This window comes from Patagioenas fasciata, chromosome 10, assembly GCF_037038585.1.
Source record: "Patagioenas fasciata isolate bPatFas1 chromosome 10, bPatFas1.hap1, whole genome shotgun sequence".
Taxonomy (NCBI): Eukaryota; Metazoa; Chordata; class Aves; order Columbiformes; family Columbidae; genus Patagioenas; species Patagioenas fasciata.
In genome coordinates, this window is record NC_092529.1 from 21,024,673 (window position 1) to 21,040,919 (window position 16,247).

General features: G+C 44.8%; 1 protein-coding gene and 1 long non-coding RNA gene across 11 annotated transcripts in view; one reads left to right on the plus strand and one right to left on the minus strand.

The window, feature by feature from the left end:
- Positions 1-16,247, plus strand: part of FHIT (fragile histidine triad diadenosine triphosphatase) — a 565,652-nt gene that overhangs the window by 533,838 nt on the left and 15,567 nt on the right. The gene's annotated exons all lie outside the window — the stretch shown is intronic.
- The window catches only part of LOC139828794 (uncharacterized), a 79,801-nt gene continuing 74,436 nt past the window's right edge, over positions 10,883-16,247 (minus strand). For all 5 annotated transcript variants that reach the window (XR_011740777.1, XR_011740775.1, XR_011740776.1 and 2 more), the window contains one exon: positions 10,883-11,393. This is a non-coding gene — a long non-coding RNA (uncharacterized lncRNA). The remainder of the gene's footprint in view (positions 11,394-16,247) is intronic.

Here is a 16,247-nt window from a genome sequence, read left to right on the forward strand (position 1 = left end):
CCTGCTTTTTGAGTTTCTGCTGTTACTCATCCCTTTGACCTGGTGTCAGTTGGCACCCACAGTGGGGGTTTGATCAAAGAAACATGATATTTTCCCTACATGCTTAGCAGACACTTGACCTGATTCTCTGCTTGCTCTGGGTCGGGTAGGGGGGTAAAAGGCACTTGTTCCCCAGTGGAGTGCTCTCCAGTGGCTCAGCCCAGAAAGAAAAGCACTGGGGGATGCTCTTCAAAGAGCTACTGTCTCTCAGCTTTAAAGCATCACCTGTCAACCCCAGGCCTGGCTCAGAGCAGCAATAAAGCTTTGGAAAATTCAAGCATATGCAAACTTGTATGTCTTTGAAGAATACAGACGTTTTAATCTAAATTCAGTGTCTACAAAGGTTGGCTTCAGCCAGTGGGGTCAGACCACTCCCTACTTCAGAAGGGTGGCAGTTTGTGCTTAAATGGATTAGCAGCTATCCATATCCTCTTGTTAGCGTTGCAATTACACATTAGAACAACATAAAAGCTTGGTATAATTGTGCTGGAAATGAAAAATATCTCGTTATGTTGCACATTTCACAGCCACATTAGACTTGCAGAGCATTGTGGCAATGATTACTTTTTGCTGAGGGGGAGAGAAAAAGATAAATGACTTCTAAATCACCACATGACTCAGCCTGCAAGTTCTGGGTTTATTTGCAAGACATTTATCTCCCTGTGTACTCACTAGGAAAAAAAAAATATATAATTTAATTAATAAACTTAATAGCCTGAGTTATTGTGATCAATTAAAAAATAGTATGAGAGAACAGGGCCTGATGCAATGAAATATTGAGTTGTCTGCAGACGAACTCATGATTTTCTTTAAAACTGATCATGCTTCTGCCTAGTTAGTTAGAGGAGGCTGCATGGTAAGATGCATCTCTCTGCTGAAAATCAAACTGATAGGCCAGCCTGAACAAAAAAATTGAAGCAGCTCCTTGTGCCTTGGAACAATTTCCCCTTTATGTTTTCTCTATATGACCTTTCAAGTTTTTTTTCCCCTGCTGGCACTGAGACGCTGAACTCGCTTCCACTGAAGCCAGTGGGTGTTTTTCCACTGACTGCAGCAGACCCTGGCTGGGTTGAATTCTGCTGCCGATGGGGCCTGACTCGCTGCCTGCGCCTGTTGTGACATTAGATCAAAGCCCCATTACAGCTCTGCAAATCCACAGTCACCACGCTGGCTCCAGGGCTTATCCTGGATAATGCAGAATAACCAACAGCAAGATGTGCCCCGGTCTCCCATTACCAGCAGCTCGAATGTGAACAGCGGCGGCCGCCTGGCAGGACGGGCTTTGTTTGCTTTATCTGCAGCTCCGTGATGGGCCCAGTTATGTTTTCACCTTTAGCCAAGGGCTGATCTAATGCTCAAGTGGTTGCAGGGGGAAATATGCAAATGTATTACTTTTTTTTTCATTCAATCTGTACTACAAATGTGTCATTAAAGGCCTATGGATACTGGGTACTTTCTTTGTAGATGTGCAGAAAGAGCAGGAATTTTTCATCTCAGTTTGCATGGCAGCTTTACAGTCATTTCTAACATCAGGGTTAAATGGTGTATGGGATTTTAATTTGAATATGCTTTTGAAACAATGTGTTAGAAGAAACAGTGCTGTGGACACCATGACTTGATCGTGAACTGGTTCTCAATTCATGCTTCCCATGTTGGAAATCCCAGATCCCTCTCACAGTTGTCCTCTCACCATTGTTGGATTAGGTATCTCCTTCAGTTGTGCTAGGTGCTGCACAGCATCTGGTTGGGCATCAAATTAAGTTGAAAGTGAGAGAAAACACAAATCAGGAAGGGAGGATGCTCAAGGGAAGCAAAGGATGGCCAGGAAGGTGGTGTAGCTCCTTCAAGAGCAGCAGATCATGGTCCTGGCCTCATTGTAGGTGTGCCTGAAACTGAGCGTCTGGAGCATAAAGGAGCCATCTCCCCACTTTTCCTGGAGCCCAAGCAACCCCTTTTATTCCCACACCGCCTCTTTTTGACACTCCAAAGTGAAATGGAAATAACTAGAGTAGGTATTATTCACCTCATTTTTTCACAAATTCAATTGCCAATTATGATCTGCTCCTAATTATTCTGTGTTAATCACGATTCTGAGTTTACATGCAAAGCTATCATGTTCAGATGAATGCAGGCTCCTCCTTTTCCGTGCTGGTTTTATCAAGAACAGTTGCTACAGGTTTCTGGACTATTGTGTGAAACCTCACATTTTCCTGTGCCGAGCTCACGGTTATCGAAGACCTGCAGACCCCAATTATCACAGTGGGTCGAGGGACATGCTAGTGGATAAGAAAGATGCTTATGAGTAAACGCTGTAAGATGTGGCCCTCCCTTGCTGTGTCTCCTTTTACCCTTCAAGTGCCATGCGTATTTTCTATGTTGATACACCAGAATACTACAAATAATACTAAGCGTTCATTAGCCACAACTGACACATGACAGTGGAAGAGTCTGGTAACAGGAGAAACTTCTGAAGATGCAAAGAAGAGATACGAAGAATGAAGTGAGGCTTTTTTTCCTAAAATTTTCCAGAATGTTTGATTTTGAACTAGCAGATAACATTTTTATGAAGAATTTCAACTAATTTGTCATCATTTTTCCCTAGTTTCAATCCAGCTCTGCATGCAGTTTTCTGACTCACACCGTGACATGATTTCTTGTTCTGTACTGTGCTTACTGCCATAGTATGTGGAGCATTCAGATGTCTTCACTTGATCACTGTAATTAAAGCAGGAGTCCTTACTGTCAAATGTGGACCGTGAGCAGCACACAGCCAGCTATGCTTGTTGGGCTCAGAAAGGTTTTTTAATTATATATGTGCCTACTGGTATTCAGTGCAATCCCATTTTAGCATTTAAGCAAGTGATCAGCTTAAGTGAGATCTTAAGCATATGCTCAGTATTAAGAGGGAACTTAAATGCCCTGCTGAATGGGGACATGAATCAACTTCTGATTTACCGTTAAAATTGTTATCTAGAGAAAATGTCCTTCCTTCCTACAATCTTATTAGATGAATTGGAGATAATAGCCTTTTCTTCCTGGTGCCAAAATCAGTACAAGATCTGTCTTTGCATGGTAAGCAAAAGCTTAGTGCAGCAAGCTGGTACAAACTATTTTTCTTTCTTTAGCTTATTCTCAGCCTGTCCCTCTCCCTGTATTAAGGGATGAATATGAGATGCTTCACAATGTTAATTTTCAGGAGGCTTGTTGGTTGTGAACATGGATGAATTTTTTTGGCTATAATGGATTTATCCAAATTTTTAATGATGCCCCAGAACTCCAGAGATGAGTTGGAAGGATAGAAAGTATAGACAGCCATAGTTCTAACACATTATTTATAGCTTTCCTAATGCTCCTACGGCTATCTCCTGAAATGTCTCCAGATGCCTGGCACTGTTGTCTCAAGTAAACGTTCTTTAAAAATAAGTTGGCCCCAGCTGGGCTCCTAAGTTATGAGAAGGTGCAGAGAGATGTCTGGAGGGTGCATCAGCTCAGGTGCAGCACCATGCAAAGGTTTGGCCCTGGGCGCTTGATGTAAAGAATTTCTCTTTGACTTGGCTGAGCCGACCAGAGCTGTTCCAGGAGCCCAGCGACACCTCACGAAGAGGAGCCTGGGTCAAATCAGGCTTGAAACACATTTTGAAATAAGAACAGATTCATGCATAAATGCAGTGTGGTAGTGGTTATAAATGGAAGTAGTGGAAACAGGAAGATAGCAAAGATTTTATTTTTAACTACTGTTTAGGTTTTCCAAAGTGTAGTGTGCTATAAAAAACAAAGGGCTGGTAAAAATTCAGGTAAGGGCAAAATGTTACGATAATCAGTATTCCCTGTGAGTAGAGCAAGTACTAGAGAGAAATGGCGTGATAAGAAAAAAAACTTGTTCACCTAGAAATGTTAGTTTAGAATGTTAGAAAAAATACGAAGTTATTGATTATTAATACATGTTCTCCTCTTACCGGCTTATTAAATATTTTTAAAGCTTCCAGAACTTGCTATGGGGTGCCTCAATTTGAGCAGCAATAGTGAAAGGTTTAAGCTCTGTAGCATGCTGGCTGCTCTGCCAGCAAAGTAAACAGTGTTTTAGATAAGATTGGGGCTTACAGCTTTGCTTAGTGAGAACGTAGTCTTTCAGGGCACGGACTTGCTCATGTAACCATGCATATCCCTATTTGTTTTAAAAACTAATACACAAAATAAACTCTATCTATGTAGCTATATGCACAAGTTACACAGTATCACAGTATCACAGTATGTTTGGGATTGGAAGGGACCTCAAAAGATCATCCAGTCCAATCCCCCTGCTGGAGCAGGAATGCCTAGGAGAGGTCGCACAGGAAGGTGTCCAGGCGGGTTTGAATGTCTCCAGGGAAGGAGACTCCACAACCTCCCTGGGCAGCCTGTTCCAGGGCTCTGTCACCCTCACTGAGAAGAAGTTCTTTCTCAAATTTAAGTGGAACCTCTTGTGTTCCAGCTTGATCCCATTGCCCCTTGTCCTATCATTGTTTGCCACTGAGAGGAGCCTGACTCCATCCTCGTGGCACTCACCCTTTATATATTTATAAACATTAATAAGGTCACCCCTCAGTCTCCTCTTCTCCAAACTAAAGAGCTCCAGCTCCCTCAGCCTTTCTTCATAAGGGAGATGCTCCACTCCCTTAATCATCTTTGTTGCCCTGCGCTGGACCCTCTCCAGCAGTTCCCTGTCCTTCTTGAACTGAGGGGCCCAGAACTGGACACAATATTCCAGATGGGGTCTCACCAGGGCGGAGTAGAGGGGAAGGAGGACCTCTCTCGATCTACTGACCACCCCCCTTGTAATACACCCGAGGATGCCATTGGCCTTCCTGGCCACAAGGGCACAGTGCTGGCTCATGGTCATTCCGTTGTCCACCAGGACCCCCAGGTCCCTTTCCCCTACACTGCTCTCTAATAGGTCATTCCCCAACCTATACTGGAACCTGGGGTTGTTCCTGCCCAGATGCAGGACTCTACACTTTCCCTTGTTAAATTCCATCAGGTTATTCCCCCACAACTCTCCAGCCTGTCCAGGTCCCGCTGGATGGCGGCACAGCCTTCTGGCGTGTCAGCCACTCCTCCCAGCTTAGTGTCATCAGCAAACTTGCCGATAGTACACTCAATTCCCTCCTCTAAATCATTAATGAATATATTGAATAATATTGGCCCCAGTACTGACCCCTGAGGCACTCCACTAGATACTGGCCTCCAACTGGACTCCGCACCATTGACCACCACTCTCTGGCTTCTCTCTTTAAGCCAGTTTGCAACCCACCTCACTACTCTATTGTCGAGACCACACCTCCTCAATTTAGCTGTGAGGATGCTGTGAGGGACTGTGTCAAAGGCTTTACTGAAGTCAAGGTAGACCACATCCACCGCTCTGCCATCATCCATCCACCTTGTTACATTCTCATAAAAGGCTATGAGGTTGGCCAAGCATGACTTACCCTTGGTAAAGCCATGCTGACTGCCCCTAATGACCCTCTTATCCCTGATGTGCCTTGGGATGACACCAAGGATAAGCTGTTCCATTACTTTCCCAGGGACAGAGGTGAGGCTGACCGGTCTATAATTACCCGGGTCCTCCTTCTTGCCCTTTTTGAAGACTGCAGTGACATTTGCTTTCCTCCAATCCTCGGGCACCTCTCCCCTTTCCCAAGACTTGGCAAAAATGATGGATAGCGGTCTAGCAATGACCTCAGCCAGCTCCCTCAGCACCCGCGGGTGCATCCCATCTGGACCCATGGATTTATGGACGTCCAGACTACTTAATTTTTCCCTAACCCAGTCCTCATCGACTACAGCAAACTCCTCCATTGACCTGGCTTCATCCGGGGTCTCAGGGGTACAGGGTTCCCCAGGACAGCCTCCAGCAGAGTAGACAGAGACAAAGAAGGCATTCAGCAATTCTGCCTTCTCTGTGTCTTCTGCCACCAGGGCACCCACCTCATTCATCAGTGGGCCTACATTGCCTCTGGTATTAGTTTTATTTGCTATGTATTTGAAAAAGTTCTTCTTGCTGTCCTTGACCCCTCTCGCCAGCTGTAATTCTAAGGAGGCCTTGGCTACCCTAGCTGCCTTCCTGCATCCTCTAACAGCAGCCTTATATTCCTCCCAAGTGGCCAGTCCCTGCTTCCATGACCTGTAAACTCGCCTCTTCTGCTTGAGCATACCCAACAGATCCCTATTCAACCACGCAGGCCTCCTGGCTCCCTTCCTCGACTTCCTACGTGTGGGGATGCTCTGATCCTGAGCATGGAAGAAGCAATCTCTGAATGCAATCCAGCTCTCTTGGGCCCCTTTTCCTTCAAGCAGTCTTGCCCATGGGATTTCCCCCAGCAATTGCTTGAAAAGGCCGAAATTAGCCCTGACAAAGTCCAGGGTTGCAATTCTACTTGCTATTCTGTTCCTGCCACACGAGATGCTGAACTCCACCATCTCGTGGTCACTGCAACCCAGGCAGCCCTGAACCTTTACTGCTTCGACCAGACCCTCTTTGTTAGTGAGGATGAGATCCAGCAGTGCACCTCTCCTGGTCGGCTCCTCCACCATCTGCATGAGGAAGTTATCATCAATGCACTGGAGGAACCTCCTGGACTGTGGCTGGCTGGCTGAATGCTCCTTCCAGCAAACATCAGGGAAGTTAAAATCACCCACAACAGCCAGGGCCTGTGACTGTGAGGCCACTCTCAGCTGCACATAGAAGGCCTCATCAACTTCCTCAGCCTGATCTGGTGGCCTGTAATAGACACCTACAACAGTATCACCCCTGCCAGCCTGTCCCTTGATCCTGACCCATACACTCTCAACTCGTTCCTCATCCGCTCCTGGGCAGAATTTAGTACATTGCAGTTGCTCTCTCACATAGAGAGCAACTCCACCACCACGCCTGGCTGGCCTGTCTTTCCTGAAAAGGGCGTAGCCATCCATGACCACATTCCAGTCATGTGAACTGTCCCACCACGTTTCTGTAATTGCCACCAGATCATAATCTCCCGACCAAACATAGGATTCTAGCTCCTCCTGCTTATTCCCCATGCTGTGCGCATTGGTGTACAGGCATTTCAGGGAGCGAGCAGAGCACACCAATTTCTCCCTAGGGGCACAGGAGGCCACCCGGTCCTCATCTGTTTTAGAATGCTGCCCCACTGGGGCAAGCCCAACTACAACCCCATCCCCCTTCGAGCCTAGTTTAAAGCTCTCCAAATGAGCCCAGCTAATTCCTGCCCCAGCATCCTTTTGCCTCTGCGAGATAAGCCTTTCCTGCATAACACTGTCCGGACTGGAGTCTTATAAAACCAGCCATTATCAAAAAAACCAAAGCCCTGCCTGTAGCACCAGTCTTGGAGCCAACCATTTAGAGATTGAATTTTCCCATTCCACCCCACATCGTCACTTGAAGAGGGAAGGAGTGAAGAGAAGATCACTTGAGCCCCTGAATCTTTCACCATCCTTCCCAAGACCTTGAAGTCATTCTTCATTCCCCTCAGACTACGGGAAGCAGCTTCCTCCCCATCTGTCTGGAAGACCAGCAGCGGGCAGTAGTCTGTCGGGTGCACCAGTCTGGGGAGCTCTCTAGCAATATCCTTGATCCGGGCTCCAGGTAGACTACAGACTTCCCTAAGATGAGGGTCAACCCTGCATATTGGGCCCTCTGTTCCTTTCAGAACGGAATTTCCTATTACAATCACCCTTCTATCTTTCTTATCAGAGGTAGTCTTCAGTTGTGTAGTCAACCGCCTCTTCCTATGTGATCTTGTAGGCAGGCTTGGCACCACCTCCTCACCTACCTCTTCTTCAAGATCCAGGGCCTCAAACCTATTACGGAGGGGCACCTGGGGAGGCGAAGCAGGCAGGGAGGGGGGCTGCCCGTGATGCCGAACTGGAATAAGCTTCCAACCCTCATCTTCTTTTAGGTCATTTACCTCTGCTCGACAGCGACAAGGGTGGGGCTGTCTCAGGACCTCCGCCTCTGTCCGGGAGGGCAGGAGGTCCATCTCCTTTTCGGGGGTACCTCCCTGGGCCTTTCCGACCGGCACGTAAGGGTGTTACTCCACCAGTCGATCTCCCTTTCACACTCCCTGATGGACCTCAGCGTCTCAACCTCCTCCTTAAGCTTCACAACCATGTCGAGCAGATCTTGCACCTGCTCACACCTCACACAAGTAGAGTGCTGGCCTCCCTCCTCCGGCAGCAGCAGGCTCTGGCACTCCTTGCAGCCGGAGACCTGAACAGCCACCGTTCGGGACAGAACCTCAGTCTGCGTTGCCACAGTCTTTTTGAGACATGCTCTCCTTCTGGAGGAGACCATGGTCATCAGCGGTCTGGGACGCTGGCAATAAGTCGGTGGGAATGACAAACAACAAGTGCTCTCTGCACCCCGCTGCGCCAGCTGCCACACCCGCTGCGCCAGCTGCCACACCCGCTGCGCCAGCTGGTTGCTCCTCTCTGCACCTGGTGGTCAGTGACTAGCCGCTGCCCTCCCAAAGGTTTTTTCAAGGCAAGGGGAGGAGGTGTGGTCGCCGCCACCGTGGGAACGCCCCCCGCCACGTCAGCCGCTCTCTCGCAATGGCTACCGGGGCTTCGGGGGGATCGGGACCGCCGGGAGTCACGCTGTCCCTGTACGTTCCCCTCTGGGCTTTCTAATCTCGGCTAAACCTCGTAGTCGACTGAACCTCGCCGGCTCTGGCTCTCGCTGCGCTGGCTCCGATCAGCTGACTCAATAACTCAAGTTATATTACGTCTGTGTCCCTATCTGTGTAACTTCATTATAGCATTACCCAGTAGCTCAGAGAAGTGACAGTGAAGCTCTGTGGCATCACGTGGGTGCATCAGATGGAGAAGGAAATCCAACAGTCCTGGTAGGAGGAGGACTCGGGTGCTGCATCCCCACATCTGCACTGATCACGCTCTCCTCCGCAGTGAGCTCTAGACGCACAGCACAAAATGCTTAGCTCTAAACTGAGGTTCAAATCAGTAGGGAATAGAACACAGGCATTTGTACTGTGTGATATTTGATGATAAAATTAAATAGGATGCTTGTAAGAAGAAAAACAGCTATGCCATATTGCTGCGTGGTTGCTGTTATCTACATGTGTGTTCATTTTTCATAATGCTGCAAACATGCAGTGAGAAGGAAAATAACATCAGATTTATAATCTGTTTGAGAATGTTGCTCCTTTTACCATGGTGCGAAGGAAAAGCTTCCTCACCATGTTTCCCCATTAAAGCAAGAGTTATACTAAATGGTGCTGTCTTTTTATACAGTTCAGAGAAAAACCAAGGAAAGCAGAAAGAAAGAGTCATGAGGTCCAGCAGTTGCTATGCAGATGGAGAAGCCATTAACCAGCCTCAACCCCTCTGTGAGGCATTTAATAACGTGTTGAGATCAGGCAGTTAGATATCTGGCGTTCTACCCATGCTACATAATGCACAAGGTGTATTACACAAAAGTGTTCTTTATTTTACAATAGCTATTTGTGTCATTGTAATTGCATAGTGGCCAGTAAGGCAGAGAGTTCTCTCAGGCCTATCAACAAATTTGCACTTTCCCTTTTTTTTTTTTTTTTAATTCAGATATTTAGTTATATGGATTGAGTTTTCTCTCCTAATATAAAATATTCAACCAAAAAAATAGTTTAAAAAAACCTAGCATTCGAAAATGTAAAACCAAACTTTAAAATTTGCTAATTGTAAACCTCTTTGTCTTTGGAGTGCTGCATAGCAGATCATTTCCAAGTAATTATTATGTGAAAAATGTAGGACCTTTTCGGTTCATACATATATCGAAGAGATGCAAAGCCAATATAAAAGGAATTTTAATTGGTTTGAGATAGTAGCAGGAAATTATTTTCCTTCATTTGTAGAATCAAAGAAAAATTAAGGTATCTCAGCTATTAAATTTGGGAAAGTAGTACATATTTCAGTACTGCAGTTATTCATGTGTGAAATACAGAAAAACGTTAATTGAGGTAGGCTTGTGAAGTGAAATTAGTTGCAAGTGAACTGTAGATGAGCAGAGGAATTCTTAGGATGTTGCACCTCAGCCGTACTTCGAGGTTAATTCATTAAAGATAATTGGAATGTTAAATAGTTTCCTATAAGGAATCGCTGCTACAGTGGTCTAACACTTTTAGTCTGATTGAATCAAATTCTAATTACTGATATTCGGATTTATGTTATGTTTATTTATGTGCTGGCCACCCTGATTACTTCCTAGACCGCTGGCAATCTTCTCTCTCAAGCCCTTCCGTCAGCTGGAAATAAGGGCTTGAATGAGGGGACTTCAGCAAGAGGAACTGTCTGTTCCTGTCCCCATATCCATGAAGTCTGTGTTAAAAACAGGAGCAGTTGAGCAGTCCTTCAGTATGTCATAGCTGATTAAATCCTCACCAATAACTCTAGAGTAAATGCAAAGTCTGTGGTATCGTTCTCTGAGTGGGGCTGACAACACTTGGGTACCAGTGTACCCAAAATTCAAGCAAATGGGCTTTTGGCATGGGTGAAACATCAGTGTATTTGCAGCTCGAATACCCAAATTGTGGTCTGGGTACCTTTCAGACCTGAATGTGGCTTGTTGGACTCAAATCCACGGTCCTTGAGAGCAGGGAGAGGAGGTCTGGTCTTCCCAACTCTGCCCCATCTCCCACCAGGCAGAGACCATTCGGTGTGGTGGGAGACAACAGGAGAGCGAACCAGACAATGCGGGATGTGTTCTCCATTGTGAAGGCAGAACACCAAAGCGACTTGGACGGAACTGAAAATAAATGTTATTTTACATCAGAGAGCCAAATGAAAATCTATAGCCTGCTACTGATTTCTTTTGCTTTCCTTTATTTATTACTGTGACATGACCATCCTCTGCATCTATTTACTCTTACTCGGGGTCTCAGGCTTACATATTTCATTTGTCCAGATGGCCCGCATCGCTCTGTGAAGGATGATCTTTCTGTGCCGAAAAGGTATGTGTGCCAGGTCCCATGCATGTTATCACTTATTTATTGCCTCCCTGGCGGCATGCTGTCGCAAACAGGCATATAATTAGAATAGCTCAGGCTGGAGACCTGTGGAAAGTATAAGTACTTTGATAATTGGCCAGTAAATGCTGTAGGTTGGCGCTTGGACCCTCATCGATTTCTGCTATCAAAAGCTCAAGTTTCTTCAGTAACATAGTTATCTTTTATTCTTATGCAAAGGGGAAATCCTTGCATTTTGGATCTGCTCTCATTTGTGTTGACTTACTTGATGACTTGTTATTAGAACCAGCCTGCTTTTGCTTTTAGAGAAACTTCCAGTCATTTAAGCAGAACAGCAGTGTCTCTTCTTGCATTCCCACCCTGACCAAAAAGAGAAAAAGCAAAAAATGAAAAGTAAGAATGGGGAAAGTGTTATCAAAACCAGCTAAGCCAACAGCATAATCTGCAAGTTCTGTGCGTACTGTTATGATATCTGAAACATAATTATCAAGCTTAAGTTAATTAGACTAATGCTTAGAAAATCTGGCATGGCAGATTGTGGTAAGTAATTATATATACCAATTAAAAGATGTAATACACAGTGAGCAAAAGCAAAATGAAAACTCCATTTGATACAGCCAGTGCGCATAGACAATTAAGAAGTCAAGTAGATGAGCACTGACAAAGATACTGAACTTTGTGGAAGATGATGGGCAAGATGCCAGTTTTCCAATGGAACAGATTTTGCCATAGTACCAGTCAAACTTCTGTTTTATGAAAATCTGTGCTACTGTTTCCTAACTGAAATATATGAAGGGCCACTTGCTTTTTGCTTTAGGATTAGCTGACAGGAATACAAGGGTATGTGCAAACAAGAATGTGACATTAGAGTACTAGTTTACATATATATAGAAGTTGTGTAAATGGCTTGTCTTAAAAGCAATTCACAAGATGTCATACGAGAAATAAAGCTGTGAAGACAGTGTCTTCTGCAATTAAATGTAATGTAATAGTGCTTACGGGTCAGAATGAATGAGGAGAGCTTGTGTGCCTTTGTACACCTCAGTACGTGCACAGGCTCTACCCTGGAAACAGGCTGAGAACATGGTATTTTTTATGAATTTTGCTTGAAGGCTAGTTTAAAAAAACAAAAGAGTTAAAGAAAGGAGAGAAGAATGTAGCAGTAGATCTTTTGTAGAAGTTCTGCTTGCAAGGTACCCTGGTCTGACTTTGGATTGTGTCTAAATGAATCAAATTATTTTGCAAGTCCTCCACAAAGTGTGTGACGGTACAACCTATTCCCCAATAACTCCCTCCTGAAGAATGAGTGGGAAACCTGCAAATTCCCAGTCTGGCAAACTGAGATGAAGCAAGCCCATGCTAGACCCATTCTCACAGCATTTAATCCACAAGTAGTTGACTGAGCTTGTGGAGTAATGTACAACCTCTTCTCGACTGAGCCACGTGTTTTATTCATATCTGCTGGAAATTGCTTTCATTTCTGTTGATCTCATTGTTTCCTAAGGCATGAACGAACTGATTGAACTGAAAGCAAACAAAATTACTTTATATCTCTGAAAACTGGGAATGTTTGGGTTGCTTTTCCCATCTTTGTACCCTTCCTACCCTCCATCCCCCCATGTTCATGTGGCCACCCTATCAGTGCAGTGTAGGATTTTGTGTCGCTCTGAGCTGCCAGAGCATCCTCACTGGCATAGAACTAGAAAAAGGATTTTAAACAAAAAAAAGTTTCAGTGACTTTTCCAGATGAATAATTCTAAAATGTCTGTGCTCATTAATTCTATCCAAAAGCAATGATACTGAAGTCTACGTATAAAATAATAATCGTTATGCAAATGTGATCAATTCATGATTACTGTATAGAAATGTGGGGATGTCTGGGAGGATGTAGCATGGGCAATGGCAACTGTTTTTTCCTAGTTTAATAAGATTTTCAATGCATTTTCATCAAAACCACCTTCCTGCTAGTAGAAGCTATCAGCCTTAATTAATGCAACTTGTATCCAGTTGAAATTAATTCTCCCCAAATTCACAGTCCCTTCACTGAAATTAATTGCAGAACATTATATTTCTTCAGTTTGGGCATAATGTGGGTATAACTGCGATCTTATTCCCCAGAAAAAGAATCTGAACAGAAGACCAACTCTGCAGCTTGGAAGAGGAGCAAATAGATTCTTCCTCCTCCTCGCAGTGAAGGCGGCCTGTGCCCCTCCACCCCCCAAAAAATGCCAGTGTTACCCAGTCTGAGTTTCACCAAATAACTAAGGGCTCTTGTATTGAGCCCTGCTCTGTGACTTTGTGTTCACGTTTGATTTAGTGTGTGAGTTAAGAGGTTCATCAGACAGTACCAGACTTCATCGCTTTCCCTCCTCTTCCCTTGTCTGGGTCTTTCCGCTAACGTTGGGAAGGCAGCGCAGGCAGCTCTGACACCTCATGCGTCCATCATCCCAAACAGAATCTTGGACTATTCCCTGCTATGGGCAGCATATCTTTGTGAAGCTTGTACAATAGAAAAAAAAATAAAAATAGATTGTGTGATGTCCCTTAAGAGAACTTCCCACAAAAGTTTTGTGGCAATATTAACTAACTGGAGTCTGAAATCTCCAATTCTGCTCCCGTGTCTGGGTCTGGTGCCATATACGGGCATCATAACATCAAGAAGTGTGAGCCTCTGCTAGGTTTTATAAATATTCTAAAAATTGAAGATATTTTTCTCCCTTTACTGCTACTTTATGAGATGAATTTGCAGACTCTGGGGCATTTGCCCTTGACAAAGCTTCTCTGGTTCTTATGCCACTAGGTCAGTGGAATATCAATAGATTCTTAATGCAGTCTGTCTTTTAGAGCTTCTTTCATTTCTCAGAGCAAGAGTAAATGTCATTCATATTGGCAGGTTATAATAGGAACATTGAGATACTAATTTTAAAAATATACACGGCTTCTTATAAATAGTCTTGGCCTCCCTCTTGTGTGTCTTCAGTGTGTCTATAGCAATTGCAAGGTTAGATATCCCTTAAGATGCTAGAAAAGGTCGTTTTGTTGTCTTTTCTACCCCATGCCTCAGTGAAATATTCATGGTATGGCTCAGGTATTGGGTTTAATGTTTCGTTGCATCACCATCTGTTTTGTTGTTGTCTTTTCCCTTGGTGGAAGGTGAGGGAGCATGGGGGCAGCAGTGAGGGATGCCGGCGTATGATATAAAAGATGAGCACTGAATCTGCAGAAACAGAGTAGCTCCTCTGATCTGAGCTATTTTCCTTTTAACATTAGAAGTCTTTCTGGTGAAAATCTGCCATTATCCATGTAGATCATCAGTGGCAGACAGTCTCTGTGATGACTCAAAGGCTACGGAGCCACATTAAAGTAGGCTTTTATATGATATGTAAAGTTCGTTCATATAACTTAGCACAAGCATTGAAATAAAGCTCCTCACTGAGACAAACGGCATTAACAAGTTCCAAGGGCGTATTCAGCAGAGTTTTCCAGGGGATTGTGGTGGCAAAGGACAGCACAGAAAAGCTAAACCTACAAGGGGAGTCAGGGCACCAGGAGGGTTTTGCTGCAGGTGTCTGAGTCCCTTGGCCACAGCCAGGCACAACTTCCCAACTCGTGGTGGCACCACATCTCAGCCACCAGACCTGTGGGCAACCACACTGACACAGAGACGTAACGTGGAAGAGCACCTTGCAGGAGGGGTAGACTTGGTTTCTCTATGGTGGGTTTCTCGCAGATGAGTTTTAAGCTCCTTTGTGACTTTATTTTTACTATAATGAGGGTGTTTGGCCCATAATGTTTCATCAGGATTTTTCAAATCCTTTTTGATCATCTTGCTCTTTTTCAGCATTTCCCTCTTACTGCTGTTGATTTAAATGTCATGACATTTTAAACATGACTTATTATAACAAAACAGTATATAAAACAATATGCTGCATAATAAATGCAGCTGTATTTTTCAGAGTGAATGTTAAACGAGAGCAATTTATTCCTCAACCTATTTTAGTACTTACTTACTAGAGGGTATTGGCTGCTTAAATCCCAGAGAGGCAATCTCAGAGGCAAGGTGGCCTCTTGTGTGCAAGGCTGAAAGATAAAGAAGTATTTGAGGGACGGCTGGGGGAAAGGGCCATGCTGGGGGTGCAGCTTCATCCAGGAGCACCGTGATCCCGAGCACTGTGCAGAAGGCAGAGAGGACCATCCTGGGAAGATCTGTTGGCGAGTGAGGGTTCCCCTGAGGAGCACACACAAAAGCAGGCTTTGAGACCCCGGTGGTTTGCCTCAAGCTTGCAGTATGTGTCATTTTAGGCATCTGAAGTCTCCTTAAAATCCTCCTACAGTCAGCAGAGACGGTGACTCAGAGTATGAGTTTCCCCAGGACACGCTGACAGAACGTTTTCTTCTTAATTTCAAAAAGTGTTGGTGGGGGTGGGGACTTTTTAAAATAGAATAAGCTAATTCTCCAGAGAAGAAGAAAAAAAAAAAAATCTGGCCATTGTTGGCTTCTCCTACAGCTCCCAGAGATGGGATGAGGAGGGTGAAGATCACCCCAGGAGATGGGGACATGCTCGTGTCCCCCTGGGCACTAAACCAGCTCTGTGCGGATGCCGTGGGACCTGCAGCTGACATCCCTTGTGAGGGCAGAAAAATACGAAGAAAACAAATAAACCAAATCAACCTCCCTCACACAAATGTGTCTTCCTTGGCATATCATAAATCTTATTGAGTGTGCTCAGGGTACGGCAAATATTTGTCTAAAGTTAAGAAGATTAGTGGGGGAAGTTCTGACTTTGAAACTCCCTGCATCGGGAGCCAGAATTTACATCAGCTTGATACGGGTGCCTGGAGGTTCTCTCTGCTCTTGGAGGGGGACAAGCAGAGCTCTGCAGCTCTGACCTTTTGGGTAAAGGCTTTCAGTCAAGTAATACATGCACCTGCATGAAATTTTTGAATCACTGACTCTATCCTTGATTAAAGTGCTTTTCCTTGATTAAAAATAGCCTTTTCCCAAATGAGTAATGTTGCATGGCAGGCTGTGCACACGGGGATAACGTTTCCTCCAACATCATCCCACTGATGACATTGCCATTTCTTACCCAGGTCTCTGTGCAACACATTTCTCTCATGTAGGCTGCCCTCTCTTGTAGAAACTATTAGGAATTTCCCCATGTCCATCTGCCTTTCCCAGGTGAGGAAGGCTGCAGAGGTGTTTATAACATT